The sequence below is a fragment of the Meleagris gallopavo genome, chromosome Z (genome assembly GCF_905368555.1).
Source record: "Meleagris gallopavo chromosome Z, MGAL_WU_HG_1.1, whole genome shotgun sequence".
NCBI lineage: Eukaryota > Metazoa > Chordata > Aves > Galliformes > Phasianidae > Meleagris > Meleagris gallopavo.
Window position 1 is genome coordinate 11,517,914 of NC_139435.1, and position 17,728 is coordinate 11,535,641.

General features: G+C 35.4%; 1 protein-coding gene across 1 annotated transcript in view; it reads left to right on the plus strand.

The window, feature by feature from the left end:
* Positions 1–8,001: 8,001 nt before the first annotated feature.
* Positions 8,002–17,728, plus strand: part of NIPBL (NIPBL cohesin loading factor) — a 161,407-nt gene continuing 151,680 nt past the window's right edge. Inside the window, exons 1-3 of the mRNA XM_085214265.1 lie at positions 8,002–8,066; positions 9,608–9,759; positions 17,384–17,490. The gene's annotated coding sequence lies outside the window, so the exon portion shown is untranslated. The remainder of the gene's footprint in view (positions 8,067–9,607; positions 9,760–17,383; positions 17,491–17,728) is intronic.

Genomic DNA, 17,728 nt, shown 5'->3' on the forward strand with positions numbered 1-17,728 from the left:
TATTTGGGGTACAGGATAGACTCTGTATGATGCTTTAAAAACAGTTTTGAATGTCTTTTATCTATTCTCAACACTCTTGCTATTATGAAATTCCATACTTGCAGAACACTGCACAAATTAGGAGTGTATACAAATCATAACGAAATTTCTTTGAAAGAGTAAATTTCTCTGAAGAGGAAAATTTTATAGTGAAGATTAAAGTAAGTGTTGCCCTAACCAAAGTTTGAGTAATATAATGGTCAGTAGAAATAAGGTTTACCTGGTATAGTAACATTAATATATGAGTTCACCAAATTCACAGCAACAGCTTGTTAAAAACTTTTGCTTCTCTTTTGTTACAGAAATTTTTTACATTCTGCAAGAGAAAATGTCCAGATTTTTCCTGTCTTTAAGATGTGTCTCGATCCACAGATGTCAGATCTCCTTGTGATGAAATGTTCACAAACTAGCTAGAGAAAACAAAGTACTCTTCATTTTTAAAAAGGAGAGAATTTTAAAAATCTGAGAAAAACAAAAAGAAAAAAAAAATTGAAAGAATCACCTGCTCATTAATTCTACTTTTGCATTCTTTCTCATCCAATCCTTAGCTGTTTATTTAAACTGTAAGAGGGGAGATGGTCATTTTCTCACTTTCATAGTTGCCAGTGAAATTTGCTGGCACTCTTTTCTAACATATTACAGCTGTAAACGACAGGTATATTCACTTTCATACAAGCTCACTAGATTTTTTAACAATCAATAATGAAGATTAGAAGACAGATTAATTAGAAGACAGAGAAATTAGCTGAGATGGAAGAAATAGAAGATCTGTATCCCTGAGATTAAGGAACTGAAGGTGATAAAGCCAACAGTGTTGAGAAATACTGAAAGGACAAAGAGGAGGCTAATGTTAAAGGGCTAGACAGCCCGTAAAGGTTTGAAAATCAGACACAAATGAATCAGCAGTATGGATTTCACTCTCCTTCAGAAAACAAAATGTTTCTAACTGATATTACATAGTTCCCAGATATTTTAAATTGTTCAAGCCACAGCGTTTCTGGGAAGAAATTTCCAAGCTTTACCTAAGATTGTATGTCAGATAGAAGTGACTGTGAATGAGAATGTTCTTTTTCCAGTGTCCATTTCAGCAGTATCACAGAGGCAGTGACAATGTTATTTTATAGATAGGTACAGATATCTTTATCTGCAGTGCAATCTGTTTCTTCCTCCTTATTTGGAAAATAAAAGAAAGAAATAATATTTCATGGCTACCCAACAGTACTAGAAAATAAGTGACTTGGTTCAAAATGGAAATAAAGAATATATGTGTATTACTGAAGACAATGTACAATCAACAAATTATTAGATATTATGGATTGATTTAAAAAATGATTATGTGCACAGTGGTATGTACTAAGACAGAAACTTGATACAAGATTTATTTGTTCATACAAATAGCCAACCACATGTAAAATAGAATAGCCACAGTATGAGAACAATCATTTCATGATTGTATTTATAGAATTTATAATACATTAAGAATGTATAGTTCACATTTTTTAAGACTAAAATCACACTGCAGAAGATCATTAACAAGTTGTTAGTTCTAATATCAGTATTTACTATGCCTATTTGTTATGATACATAACTAGTTTTAAACATTGTCTTAATTAATAAATTCAGCACTAAATATGGTTGACTAAGACTTGATTCTCTGTTCCTTTCTGTAAATTTTTGTCTAAAGTCATTATTTATACCTCTTTAATTGCAATAATATTACTTGTTTTATTTCAAGATACAATTATAAAATGTTTTTCTTCTTTTTTTAATCTTATAAAGCTCCCACATTCACAACATAGTCATCATCAAATAAGATTGTTGTTATTATTTTCCTACTACTACTAGGCCACAACATAGAAAGCCTGCAGTTCCTCCTGAACAAACTAGTAGGAATTATAATAAAATACAAAAATAATGAACAGGCGGATAAGTGTAAGAAGAAGCATAAACTTGATTCTTTAGAGGCACAGATCTTTTGGGCCGCTCTAGATGCATCTCAGTTTTTCATTTTTCTATTACATATTGCATTATCAAATCTCATCTCTACCTTGCTCAGAATGCATCTATACCTTTTTTTGTATTATTCCATGGAGTAAACATATTTGCACATTTCAGTTGGCTGCTGGCACACACCCAAACTTGGTGGTGGCTGGAACACATGATCAAAAGCTGGAAAAAAAATCACTTCTTTGTTCAGCACTGTCTACTTTTATAATTCTGTTGCTTTAATGCTTTGTTAAATTTCCTGATATACAATTACTGCTACACTTCTTTATTCCTATGTTAAGTTTGTCTGTTTCAAATTTGGAAATATAGTGTCCAAAACCATATTTCCAAAAATCATTTACAACAGTGATAAGACTGTGGAATGATAATGTATTTCTTCCATAGAGGGTATCTAGCTGTCTTTCTCAAATGCAAGAGTATGATATGTCGTAAAGATGAAGGCAGCAACTTTGGATTCAAATCTGCAATTAGGGAACCAAGTAAGGCATTACAAAAATGTGCTGAAAATACCTGTGCTCCAAGAGCAAGGTGGACAATGCCATTCTGCAGTAGCTGATTTCTGAAAACTTGTCTCAGTCAATACAAGGTAGAATGAAATAGAATTTAGAAATTCCACTAAACATATGCCACAGTCTTAAAGAAATGTCTATATGGATTTGTTGTTTTTGTTATTGTTGTTGTTGTTTTCCTTCCACTAAAGCAGATATAATGATATTTATAACAGTGGTAAGTACAGTGTAGGCAGGATGCAGGTATAACCACCTGGTCCCACTCAGGGCAATAATATTAAAGAAAAATGCTTTTAAATTTCTCCAGAAAGACGTACCTTAAAGATATGATAGCCATCTTTGTTGTGAAGAGGACATTTTTGCAATCATAAAAGATATGGTAGAATGTAATGACGGATAAACAAGATACTCTCAAGGAAATCAAAGGGAAGGTTCAAAGTGCTAAGCCTCAGACAGATTGTGTTGGTATCTGATGTAAATATTCATACTAATAACAAAATCATCCATACAGGAAAACATCTTCCCTCCTAAAATTCTCCCCTCCTGTATATTTCTAATAGCAACAATTTGTACTGGAACATTTTCAACATTTGCTTATGTTTAAAACAAGCAAACGAAGAAAGAAACAAAACAAAACAAAACAAAAAACTAAACAACTGGATGCTGACAAGCAAAACAGCAAAGCTCAATTTAAAATTTTCAATGCAGTCAGTGTTTGATTAGTACTGTTTGATTAGTTACTCACTTTGAGCAATTGATTTTGTGTCTCTGTAAAAATATCTGGCTTATCACTGATTAATAAACCTTTTAAAATCTGGTTAACAGTAACTATAGAAATCTATACAAGCTCTGTGATCTGTAGAAAACATTAGTTAAAATTTAACAGTAATTTTGTGTGTATATCTAATTCTTGAATGAGACATCCACTGATTTTCAGACACAAGTATATTAAAAAAGTAAAGTTTTCTATGCAGCATTTTCAGATCTTTTTTAATTTTTCTGTAGGCAAGATAATGAAAGCTCTAGTGATATGAAATCTATGAAAATCTTTCAGGCAGTCTAATTCTAAGTGATTGCAATACTATAAAAATACAAATATGATGTTTACTTTTCTTTAGTTTTCTCTCTACTTTAAATATTTGAAGTTGTTCAACATTTTGAAATCAGTTGGCTATTACAAAAATGTTAGACATTGGAAAGAACATTTAGTTCTCTCTCCAACTAATTTATAAATTTAGTCTCTACTTTTCACTAACAATATTATAAATAAAATTATTATTTAAACTCTGATATAATAGCGTAAGTATTAGCTATTCATGAAGCCTTAAGAAAAATGAAGGAAATTAATGTTCTTGTTTTGTGGCTGGCAGGATTCAGATTTCCTTTTCAGTCAAAGAGGGAATGAATCCTGACCCTCTATTTTAGAGACATTGAACTATTTCTGAGAAGTTTCTCAAGTATTCTTGCAAGTGTCTTGTAAAATTTCTCATGGTTGTTTTTTTTTAGAAAAAACTGTGAATGATATCCAGGTCTCAGAGAGGAATACTTAAAAAGTAGTTTTTTACTATGATAGTTTCAATGTTAGCTTGCATTTAGTGTTTTTTTGTTTGTTTTTTTTTTGTTTTTTTTTTTTCTCTATTTCGTTCATTTCCTTACATGTGAGCAGGTCCTTCTGTGCCTCACTCCTCCCCTCCAGAAAAAAAAACCCCAAACTTTCCATTCTCATCTTACAATTCAATGTTTTAATACACCATATTTTATATTTTCCTGAGCATAGGCTGCAACTCAGATTACCCTCACCCTTTTAGATAGGCTTCTCAAGCCTGAGAATAAGCACTTAAATAACATGTAGAGAATGAGGAAGTAGGAAAACTGGTGGGGAGAGAGAGCTGTGAAGTAAACCTTTTGTATGCAACCCACACTTTCAAACCTTTAAAGTGAATGAGTTTTCAAGCTTTGTGCATTGAAGATGTTCCGTGTGTAAGCGTAAGATTTTGAATCATTACCAGTTGTTTTCAGTATATATTGTTACTTTTGCACAACTATGTAACCCCCAGTTCCTAGTGATATACCTTGTATTTCTTGTCACAAATGCCTGTTCTTCTAAATGTGTTCACAGCTTCAGTTTCTGCTTCAGTCTTTACATATCTAAGTCCCTGAAACACAAGTAGTTCCAGCCACTATTCTCTCCAGTTATCACTGGGGCCTTTCACACAGTCATTTGTGCTATATGATGGCTATGTATGGAAATAAACCATTCTTCTCAGTTAGACAAAAAGTGTTGACTGAGGCAGCTTAGAGTGTCACATTTCTAAAATAACTTTCTAAAAAATTTTCTAAAATAATTTTCCAAAATATTCTTCATATGTGTTGTTATAAGTTTTGCTCATTAGTATCACCGAGTATATTTACACGTGAATAATTAAGACTCACACTCTCCTAAGTTCAGCTTTCTTCCTAATCATACCATACACTGCAGTGTCTACGAAATCAGAGAAAAACTGCTGAAGAGTATTTTTAATTGCCCACATATGTCTGAAAGACTGAAAGATGAAAGAGGAATGCATTGCTGTCTTCTAGCTCGTAGGAAATCAACTCGCTGTCCTTCAAGAGCAGGAGCCAGAGCTTTTCCAACATCACCATCTAGTGGGAAGCAAACATGAAGCACTGAGAACAGAGCTGTGGCTGTGGACCAGCAGTCAGGGTGGCTGCTTTCTGTTGATTCTGCTTCTGTGAATAGCATTGAATGCAGACATGATTATTTTAGGAAAATCAAACAATTGGATATAATTTTCTCAAACCCTGAAATAAAGACAAACACTGTAGAAAAGCACAGTCTTACAGAAAAGAAAAGAAAAAAAAAAAAAAAAGGTCTTATTACGTCTGTAAAACAATAACCCTATCAAAGTAATGAAGGGGGAAGGGGAGGGGAATGATTTGCAGGATAAATTTTACATCAAATAGAGCTAAATTTTAAAAGTTTTATTGATACCTCCAGGGACATTAAAGGGATGTGGTAATTCAGAAAAATTTACAGCAGCTAGGGTATTTTCAGGTATTTTCCAGACCAGAATTGAACTACTAAAGCATGTCATTTCTTCCTTGGCTCTTAATAAGATAAACATCTATCCTTTTGTAAATATATGTATTTCTATACCTAAATAAATTTCTTGCAAATACAATTCTAATACTGGATTTCTTGATGTGAGAACAAGATAGAAGCTGACAGATACTGTGAAGGACATTTGGTTTTAAGCACTGGTATAGAGACCCTGAAATAGCAATCCCTGAAATAGCAATAAAGAAGACACCAAGTTGCCTGCTACAGGGAAGTTATGTCTGTTCTTTTCAGACTGAATCCAGAAAAAGAAAGAAGAAAAACAGGCTATGGATTTTTCCTAAAAATCAAATAAAACATCACAACATCTGTGAGGCTGTAATAGGAGAGAGAAGAAGTCCTCTCTGGAGTCTCACTGGGGAGGAGACTGGGAGTGCAACAAAATTGGCCATAACTTTATAACCTCAGGAGTTCCCAGTGCTCCTAAGACTTCTTTATATGGAAAGGAAAAGGTCTACATTTGACTGAAGAGACATAAACAGTGAAATCAAGGGAATACAACCCCCTTGATTGCACTTTTTAAAGAAACTTGCACAAGTTTTCTAAGCAAAAGCAGACATTTCTCATATGCATTGCATTAATCAAAGTCTTGCAATTTATTGTAGTTATTCAGCAAAATCGCTTACTTCTTTTTTTACTATTAAAGGCTGTGTTTGCTGTTGTGCACCATGTGTGCTTTCTAGATTAGAATACTAGGCCAAATATTAAAATATAAACCAAATGTGTAAAAGCCCTTTTCAGACAAGAAGTTATAAAGCTGTAGTAAATTTAAATATTCTAATGCTTAGTTTCTTATAGGAAATATGATACTAGTATTCATGAAATGTCAGACAGCAGTACAAGTAACTAACCTTGCTCAGCCTTACGCACTCTGGGAGCTGCAATATGTAGTTCCACTGATATAGCTCTGGAAACTTTTGGAAAAAGGTCTCCCACAGGAGTGCAGGAGGCATGGACTTGCGGAAGTTCCTTTACCAGAATCTTTTTTTTTGCATGTTCACCTCTGCCAACACGTACCTAATAATCTTAATAACTTGGAGTAAATGTAAAATTTTCTTCTTCACTTGCTTCAAGCTATGTACCCATTTTTTTGTTTGTTTGTTTGTTTGTTTTCATAAAAAACAGTATGGTTGAGAATAGTATCACGTAGGAATTAGGTAATGAAATGGAAAATAGAGTGTTCTACAGAAGAAACTCTGATGCAGAAAAAAAAAGGTGTCAGAGAAGGAAAATAGCAAGAGTGAAACACTGAATTGCAACCATTAAAATCAGGGAAAATACAAGAGAGAGATGATGCTCAAGCCCCTGGAGGAGAGACTGAGGAGTGGAGATGGGGCTTCTAGTGTTCCATACAGCCAAGAGACTGAAGAGGCTGAGGGCAGGAAATGAGTCAATAGGTTTTTCAGATGCTCTATTTGGTATAGCTGAAGCTTTTTGAGGAATGGGGGGAATTGACACTTGAAGTTGAGGGGAAGCAGGAATAGAGAAATGGAGAAATAGCTGAAGAAACAGAAATCTGATCTAAGTGACCTCTCACAATGCATTATTTTAAAATGTAAGTGTGTTTAGTATAATTTTTTGTAATTCCTCAGAAGCGGTCATTGCAAAAGACTATATATGTAAAAATCTGCACCACCTTACCATGGACATTCAGCTGTTTAAATTGAGAACTGCAGCGCAGGTCCCAGGCTGGGACATTTCCATGTCTCCAGCTACGGCTCAAGAGGCAAAATGTTGTTTCTAGAAGGTGAGTGAGCCCACCTGAGAGGAGACTTCCATGTGTCCTCTGGCGAGGGGGATCTATGGAAATTTACCCCACAACATGTGAAAAAAATTTTTAAAAAGCTAACCACCCAGTATATAAACATCGCTGCTTATTTCTGCAAAAGCTTGTGAGAAGAAAACGCAGCGCGTGTCTTTATCTAGTGGCATTCAAGTCCATTTGAAGAGCGTGCAGTCATCTTCCGCATTGCACACAGTCCACGGGAGAGGGCTCTTACAACCTCTCTGAGGCGCTGAAGTATGACAGAGGCAAGACTCGGACTATTTCTTTGAAAGAATTAAACCTTCATACAAGGAGGTTGATTTGGGAAAGAAGGAGTTAAGGTGCAGCGTATACGCGGAGGAACCCATCGGGATGTTCCATTACCCGGGGAGGGGAGAGCCTGTTTCCACATTCTTTGTTATTCACTGTAAAATTCACTTTAAAATTTCTAAAGGAGAGGGAAAAACTGGCACTATAAATCACGAGGAGGAGATCTGTGAGTTAAAACCGGTGACACTGAGGTAAAATTCTAAGGGCTCCTCTCTGCTCTCCGGAGCGTGGGCACGTCCCACTCCGCCGCCGGTCGGTGTCGCAGCCCGGTGTGAGGGAGGAGGCGCGGCGGCACTCGGTAGCGTGTTTGGGGCTGGCAGGGCGTTTTAGGAGCTTTTAGATCGGCTTTGATGTCTTCTTCCAGCATCGACAGAGCTTCCCTCCTTACCTGCTTCTCGTAACTGGCGCGGTTACCTGAGTGGCACCGGGAGGAGAGGAGAAAGGGAGGACAGGAGTGCGTGGTGGTCGCGCGGCTTTGTAGTGACAAAAGGGCGGCAGCGGCCACCGCGGGGCAGCTCGGGGTACCTCCCCGCCAGCAGCCCCGCGGCTTTCTGTGGTGAAAATACGATAACGTGGTGTACTGAGCCGCAAGCTGTTCAGCGACAGCAGTGTAACAAACAGGCTGGGCTTTGTGGAGTCCTGAATCTGAATGGGAGACACCGGACCGGCTGCCGCTACGAGCGGCGGGAGCCGCCGCGCATTGCCAGCCGCCGGGAGCAGCGCCCCGGCCGTGCTCTGCGCCAGGCTTCTCCGCACGCGGGCTGGCAGCCGCGGAGTGGGTTAGAAAGGCTGGTGGTGTGTTCTGGGCTCTGTTTAAAACGCCAGCCTGTACGTGAAATGCTTTTCGCTTCTAAGTAGTTTTACCGTGGAGCTTTTGATTCGGAGGCCCATAACAAGAATTTCTCAAGGAAGTAAGGAACCGTGTCCTTTGATCTGCGCATAAATGGAAAGAAGGGGAGGGCACTTAAAATGGTCGTGGAGTAGCTGCTGTAAGAGCAGCTATTAGCGGTAAACGTGAGAGCTTTCCGTCATACAGAAAGCTATTCTGTAGGACCATGGGGATATGCGCTGCTTCCCAGGCAACTGTAAAATGCCAAGCCCACTTCCTCTGAGAATCTCCGAAACTTAAAAGCAAATCAAAACCACACAATAAACAAACTAGGAGCCTAGAATGAGGTGAATGGGAGGGATCTACTCTTTGAGAAGCACCTCCTCCTTTCCCCTGACTTTTCTTTTTTTAGCTTGATTTTATTTTCTCTGCATAGTTACATGGTTAATGAGTACGTCTTGTCTATCCAGTTTTATGTGCCAGCTGAGTAGTGTAAGCAGTAATACCATCGTAACATGCTAGGTGCATGGAGTCCACATACAAGAGATTGGAGTGCATTATAACTGTAACGGCGGTCCCTTTGGGGCATAACAGCAGAGTAGCACGGGGAAGTCTACATTAATCATTGTTCTTGCTCTGTTTGCTTTTATGGATAAGTGGATTTCAGTCTACTACACTGGTAATCCAGAACCTTTCCTGAGCTCTTAATTGACACACAACAAATAATTTAATTTAATTAAGAAAATGGCTGCAGTATATTTTTGTAATCAAAGAGAAGTGTATATACTGAAGAAAATGTATTAGATTAATTGTACAGTAACCTTTTCCTTGGCACATACTGAATTGCAAGAATCCAGCCTTTAAATCTTTGCCAATGAGAAGAAAACATTCCTAAAGCCAGGAACCAGCTATTATTCTATAGCTACCTAGGCATGTAATTTTATTTCTATTACCAGAGTATTACTGCTCTATAACTTCCCTTAAATTACATGTGAAATTTTCTATTTCAGGCATTTTGGCATCAGTATATAGCATTTTCAGTGAAATTTTGGGGAACTGGACAAATTATATCTATTACACGTGAAGAGCCCCATCCATACAGAAGTTTCACGTAGACATCTCTGAACTGCTTTTAGAAGAGGGCAAAACTGGTAGAGGCCTGGTAAGAAAAACCTTAATTTAAATGTACACATTTGTTATTAGTTTTGGGAGGGAAGATTATTAAATAAGAACTGAGAAACACACATGCATATACAAAAAAAGATATAAGTAAATGCTAAGGATAATTGGATTGTTAGGTCTTGAATGTTTGATGAATTTTGCAGTTTTATACTAAATTCACATTCTAGAACTTCATCATTACTTCCAATAATAAAACAAAAGCCTTAGGGATAGACCACAAAATGCTTATATGGCACATCTCCCTTAGCTCATGTTATGTTTTTGGCTTAATTATCAACAATATAGGAATAGGGTTTTTTATCTTTTCAAGTTCTAAATGGTATAAATGAGAAGATTTAGGAAATAAAGTGACCAAAATTAGCCAGTACGTCTCTATTTAATGTGCCTCTAGTCTGTACAATCAACTCGAGTACTTCTGAAGATTCCGTAGAAACACTGAAGTTTCCTTAATATAAGTAACATGTTAAGTTCATCACAGAAAACTGTAAACATAGCACAACATTTACATTTTAAATAAAAAAAGAAGTGAAACATTTACACTGAGTAATTTAAGTGAGGATTCTGAAACTTAAAGGTGTGAAAAAAATTGTAAATAGAAAGACCGTATTTTCAAATACACATTTATAACAATTCTTCTGATACAGTGTTTTCATGTAAGTACTTTTTATGCTATGATATACTTTAAATACTATTTTTCTAATATAAGTTTTACATTTAATCTCTTTACAAACAGATTATCCCTTATTTAACTGAAATTTTAATCCAAACATTATTTTAACATATTTTCTGTATAAATTCTGCAAGGCAAAATGGAATCAAAGTGGTATACCCACAGAAATGAACTCAAAGAGTACCCTATTCTTTTGTCTGTATGGGCATTTAACTAGCCCACAAACATAACTAGCAGAACAAGTAAAAGCAGTAAGACGATTGCTTACAGAAAAAAAATCTGTCTTAATCCAATGGATTCTCTAAGAGAAATAAGGAGCAATCTAGATTTTGGATTATTTTTGCCAATGAGAAAAGTTGAAATAGAGAAAGAAGGCAAATAAAGGCTTTTATATGTTACCTCTGTCCTTGGGAGCTAGAGGGAGGAAACACTCCAATATGTTTGGGAAAATAAGTCTGATAGCAGAGAAAAGATTAGCATTGTGTAAGAAAATACAGGAGAAACCAGCACTTTGACCAGAAGAGAATGGTCACTGGAGTGTCCTGAAGTAAAGCAAAGGTTTGACTTCACTCTGGAGATGAAGGGAAACAGTTACTGAACCACAGAAAGTAATTATTAACTTCAGGAAAATATTTAGTGGATGAAAGTATAGCAAGTTTTTTTATGGGGCATGTGCATATATTTTCTCGTTGGGAAAATCTTATTTTGAATGCTGACAGGCTACTATAATTTATGGATCTATTTAGAAGTCAGCTGTGATTAAAGCTGGAAATCTGTTGGTACAGTCTTTGATTAGTTGACTGTCAGATGAAATATATGATGGCAACAGATATTTTGCTGCATATTGTTTACACAGATTGTACCTATGCTCCTGTCCTCTAGAACCAATGGAGAATTTCTCTCAGAATCTCAAGTCCTTTTTGGTTGACAGTCATCTTGAATCTCTCTCCATTTACTCAGAGCTACACTCCTGGTGTTTGATTATGGTGTGTAAGGTTCTGTGTCTGAACCTGTTATACATCTTTTTTTCTCACATACACATATCCTCAAATTAATATTCAGTAAGACATGCCACGTATACGTGCCTTTATTCTGTATGGTGACATGTACCCATGTTTTGGTGGAGGCTGTTCTTGTTTCTGAAAGTTTAACTGCTTCTTGTAATGATTTTAAAAAGCACTATCTGTGACCATTAGGTGTAATGTTTTATCTAACAATAGTATTATGAATAACAAGCTATCTTAACGGATTAAAACCAATATGGAAATATCTAAGCAAAAGGATATATTTTACAGCCCCTTAGAATGGCCAGATTGTCTTTTTTGTATGAGTACACTACTTACACAGGACTGCAATCTTTATGAGGAATTCAGCAGAGGAAGTAGACAAGTTTTCAAAATGTTCAGTAGTAACTTAAAACTATAGATTAACATAATTAACAATGCTGACATACTGATGCTCTTTCATTGTAGTTAAGATTTGTAAACAATTTCCACTTATCTATAACCTTTAAGATAACCACACATGCTCATCTTCTTATTTCACATAACATGTACCTCTTATGCCAAGATTTTCTATGCTGTTCTTACCTACATGGATATGACTGATATTTAGGAAACTTAAAGGAAGTCTTGTAGATATTTTAAAGCAGTGGGAGGGCAAAAGCAAAATTATTAACATTGAAAATTGGAATTTAAGTACATCCTTATGCAAAAAAAAAAATTGTATTTTTTCATAACTAGATTATTATAACTAGATTTTTAAGCTATGTGTATTTGAAAATGTCATGTTAACTGTTTCTAAAAACAGTCTTTTTTTTTTTTTTTTTTTTTTTTTTTTTTTTTTTTTTTTTTCTGCAGCTGAGTTGCATTATCACCTAGGCAGAGGCATTTATCTGTAGGTAATTGCATTGTAAAAGTCAGGGCAGCTTTTCCAAGTCATTAATTCAGCTTTCTGGACCATCTATCAAAAATTAGAACAAACAAACATTAAACAAAGGCTTTCTGCTTTAGAATGTACAATGTTGGAAGTCTGTAAGAAATTAAATCTGTGACAAACTAATACTGCTTTCTGGGCCACTAATGGAGCTCCCACATGTGTTCCGAAGTGGTGACAGGGCAGATGAACCAGTGTTTGTCCTTGTGGCTACAGTGGGAATCAAGTTGCTAGTATGTCCAGTTACAAAATTGAGTCATCTTTTTTTCTTTCTTTTTTTTCTTTCATTTTCCTACCTGAAGAAGAAATTTCTAAGAGGAATAGATAGCATTCAGAAAATACCCAGTGATGCTTTATTTATCTGTATTCTTTTTCTGTGTCTATCTTAAAAACAACAATTACATTTTATAAGTTATTTTTCATTTCAAATTGATGTTAACATCCCCAATTTCAAGGGATGCAAAAATTCCTTTATTTTATTGCACAGTGTGTGCTTTCTGCTTCCATTCTGTGATATCCCTTCATAAAAGCTGCAAGATATCTGAGAAAGGGGTGTGCTTCAACTTAGAAGGCTTTTTTAGCCACCATACAGGACTTTAAGACACCTTCGCATGAAATAGTATCTAACACGATTGCCAAGTTCCAATCAACTTTGCTTTATGAGGTTTTGCTGATAAAATATTGGATGATTGTTTCAATTAAGAAAAAGTTGGAAATATTAAGGTGATTTATCTAATGGTGGGGGACCACTGTTACTTGCCTGTATTGTAGCTCATCACTCCAAGGAGACTGCATTAGCTCTGTCTCTAAAACAGAAATGAAACCACCACAAAATGTTCAGAAGCTCTGGAAATAATTTGTCTAAAAATTGTATGTTAGTGTTTGAACAGACTTTGGCACAGGCTAAAAGCATACTAGCTTGCACTCTCCCAGACAATTCCTGGGCACAGTTTGGAAGTTTGTGTGAGTCAGGAACCATCACCAATGGGCAGTAGATGCATGTGACTCTATTATTTTGAATCATTAGGAATTTAATAATGTAGGCATGAGACATTATGCAGTTAGTAGCCTTAATACCAGACAACAGTCCCAGGCATGTTTAACCTATTAGTTTATGTGTATCCATTGAATATGTTGGCTGAGATTGTTAGAGCTTCACTATCTGAGGAATGGAAATTTCTCCATTGTTTTGAAGGAGCATTCTTAGAGGCCTAAGCCCAAGAGCTTTTTTAAAATATGTGATTAAGATAATAATCTCTTTTAAATCTTTTTACTAGCAAGTTCATTAAAAAGGGAGTGGTAAGGCATTTTAAGCATGATATGATGTTCTCACATTTCTTTAATACATGCAAATGTGGCTTTCAGGTTGTGCTGAACACAACAGTCGTTTAGTCCGATTTTTAACTTCTTTCCTTTGCAAGAAGATGAATGTCCACATTCACTTGCTGGCCATGAAGCTATATAGGCTCACCTTTAAATCTTTTTAAAAATGAAAAAAAATAAAAATTAAATTAAATTAAAAAAAAGCTTGCTTGAATGTTTTTATACTTTTCTCTAAAAGTATTCTATATTGGCCTTCACTGAATCTGAAAAGAATTTTAAAGAAGTTCTAGGAAGTTCAGGAAGTTATAGTAGAAGTGGTACCTTCTTCCTTTCTGAAGTTTATGTATGGTGATGTGTATCCAGAGGAAAGTGCTAAAGGAACCTCTTTCTCCAGGTTTCAGATTTCTTACAATGAAAACATACAGTAACTAACCATCTTTAAAAAAACAGCTTTTGTTTGTTCTTATAACCCTTATGCAACAATTCTGGGATAGACTACTTATTCAGCAAAGTTATCCATCACTGATCTCCATTTCTATTTTATTGCATCTTTTATTCTTACATTTTATATTCTAAATTACATGTTATCCACTATCTGTATTTAATAATAGCTAAATTATTCAGAATCTCAAGTGCTTTGGACAATCAGAAACTGACCATAACGTTCAAATGAAAATATTAGGGTTACATCTTCTATCACTTTTCCTTCAAAGAGAACTGTTTTTTTGCAAGTATGTTTCAAAACATATACAATGAGATTCATATCCGATCCCTATACAATCAGAAGCACATTAATATAGTACAAACTGTACAATTTTCTAACTTAGAAAAAAAAAGTAGTAGTAGTATTTCATGTCATGACACTCTTGTTAACAATTTATGCTAGATAATTGGAGTGAGGGGAAGAAATGGCTACCTCTGTCTGGCTTTGCAAAAAGGGAGGGGAAAAAAAAAAAAAAAGAAAGAAAAAAAAAAAGCACTGACCATTTAGTAAACTTGCAGCAACTACTTGTGCAAAGATTTTACACCTCAGTCTACATGCTTGCTTGGATTTTTATTTTACCTGTATCACTGAAGTCATTAACTGACATTCAGACTGCTTACTTCTGAAGATGAATATTCCCCAGAGAATTAATTAAGTGCTAATATTATTTGCTCCTGTGAACTAAAGTTAATGCAAAGAATGTAACTTTGTGTTACTTCACATGCTGCATTCATAATTACATTAATCCTACTCAGTGTTGTAGTCCAGCCTTAATAGCATTTTTCCAGCAATTTGAGTACTTGAGTGACTTTGAGTATTTTGATGACAGCAAAAATATTCACATAATTCATATAATGAGTTAACACCATTTTGAGGGAAAGCTTCTTTCAACTACCTGAGAAATTTACAGTCACGGAGGCATGGAATGGCTTAGGTTGAAAGAACCGCCTCGTTCCAACCTCCCTGCCATAAGCAGGGACACCTTCCACTAGATCAGGTTGTTCAAAGCCATTTATTAAAAAACAACAACAAAACAAGAACAACAATAAACATTTTAATTTAAAAAAATCTGCACAGAAATACATACTATCTGTAAATAACTAACAAGTAAACATAATAATATCTGTGCATTCCATTAGTTACTTAAAATGATATGCAACTGCATGTTAACTAGCCTTTAAAGAAAGCAAAATGTGGAGAAGTAGAATGCACTTTTCATTCATTCTAGTGAAAAAAAAAAAAAGTCAACAAGCAATTGTTAAGAAAACACTGGTTCTAGGTGTGTTTTTACTACAGTATTACATACTGTCTATAGTTTATGAAGCTGAATAGAATCACGTAGCTGTCAGGAACATTAACATCAAATGAAGAGGGAAGAGTCCTTTCCCTTGTTTTAAGCAGTGTATATGCACGTAATGGTAATGGCCTTGCAAGCAGAAAGCTGTAAAAAGCAGCAAGAATGGTACGTATTTTGGTGGAAAGTGTTTGAGAATTCCTGCCTTTTAAAGTTACATTAAAATTACTGAATTATATGTTCTCTTTAAAGAACAAGAGATGGGTCTCAGAATAACTGCTGTGCAAATACTTCATATTTATGGGAGCCCAATCGTTTGTTTAGAGAAAAAAATAAAACACATGCTCTCTTGACTTCAAAGGGAGCAGATTAGGTGGTAGCTTTACCCTGAAATTTGCAGTCCATTTTCACAACTATATAGGTGTGGACTTCTCACAGGAATTTGAAGAGCCTTGCCCTGCTCTACACTGCCACCAGCTTTGTTTTGTGCAGTGTACATTCCTTAATGTGCCACAGTCATGGTTGTGTGACTGCATAGCTCCTCCCATACAGATTAGGACTACCTCCACCCCATGACTAAGGCCTGGAGCAGAAATAAGGTTTGAAGTATCTTTTGCTATGCTTTCTGATAATATTTGGAAGTACTTGTTTTTACCCCATTTTGTGTCCAATTCACATAAAAAGAGATATAATTCATACGTACTAAAATATTTTTAGGAACTAGTGAGCTTTCATTAAACAATAATTTGTTGTGAGTAGACCTCTGAAGACAAAAGGGACACAGGAATCCTTGTCAGAATGCAGCTGAGGAATCATTTTAAAAAGCGGACTACAGTAATATCTAATAGAATAGGACATATTTAACAGTTTCATTCCTTAAGGAAAAAAAAATTACTGACATGTGCTACAATAACATGTGCTACAATAACTAATTTATTAGTTGTTTTCTTGTGCAGGTAGTAACATAATGGTACTTAAACAAAACAGGTACTTTCAAAAATTCCTTTAGTTAAAAAGGATTATAAAAGCCTAAAGTATTGCCAGTGATGTTCTCACTGGAAAATTCTGGCAGAAGCAGAATAGTCAAGTAGGTGTGTCTTACATGACGTTTCTACTGCCTAAACCATATTTGATGTGGAAGACACCTGGCATTTGAAAATAAGGAGTATTTACATTTTATTTATATGGTAAATCAATTAAGAAAAAATCATTTTATGAATTAATAAAATCATATAAACAGCCTAACAACATGAACTATTTAAGTGAGCTGGAACTAGATTGAAATAACATTCCTGCAGCTTTGTCCTTTTAGAATCAAATTTTCTTTTGAATTCACAGGTAAATTGACATAATACACATATGCTGCCTTGAAATAGGTAATTTTAAAATTCAGTTTATCACAGAAAAAAAAAAAAAAGATAATTCTCCCCTTATCTTGCAGTATTAAATAAAGCATGAAGATTTATGAAGGTGCTTCATCTGCTACACTAGTTATTTGAAATGGATAATTTGAAATTATAAATGCATAAACAGTTGCAGGGTTGGGACCTTTTATACTGACATAAAACAAAGGCACGGAATACATTTCTTTCAGAATCTGGTTTACTTTGTTTCCTTTAAGCCCATTAGATAGAAGTACTGAATTACGGTGTTCTCCAGTGTCATCTTCATTTGTGTACTTTCAAACAGATACACTTGTAAAACAAACTTTGATTAATCCAGTATAATGAATTTAACAGTGAAGCTTGAGAGCCAGGCTTGAAATCTGCCTTAAAGATAGAGCATTGCTCAGGAGATTGTTAAGTCTTGGAGAGATTCAAGTAGCTTGGTGTAAGATATTGTATCTTTATGCAAATAATATCCATCCAGAATTGAAAGGGTGTGTTTATATGTCACAGGACCTTTACGTCTTGCTGTGTCCAAGTGTATGGCTGAATCCTGCATTCCATAAATGAGCAAGAATATAGAAGGATTTTTTCCAAGTACTGAGAAGTTCATAAAAGAAGTGAGTATGAAAAAAATACGGTGGATTCATTAGATATAAGTGCTTCTATTATTCAGTGCATGTTTACTCAGTGTTACCTGTATAGAGAAAAACAGAAAATCTCTCAGAGGAGGATACACTCCAAGCCGGTCCTTCGCAACCCACAGTTAAAATATCTCCAGTAAACCCGGAGGAGGGTGGGGAGCAACAGCTTCCAGCGAAAGACCCTTCACTTTAACATCTGTAGTTGTCCCCACGC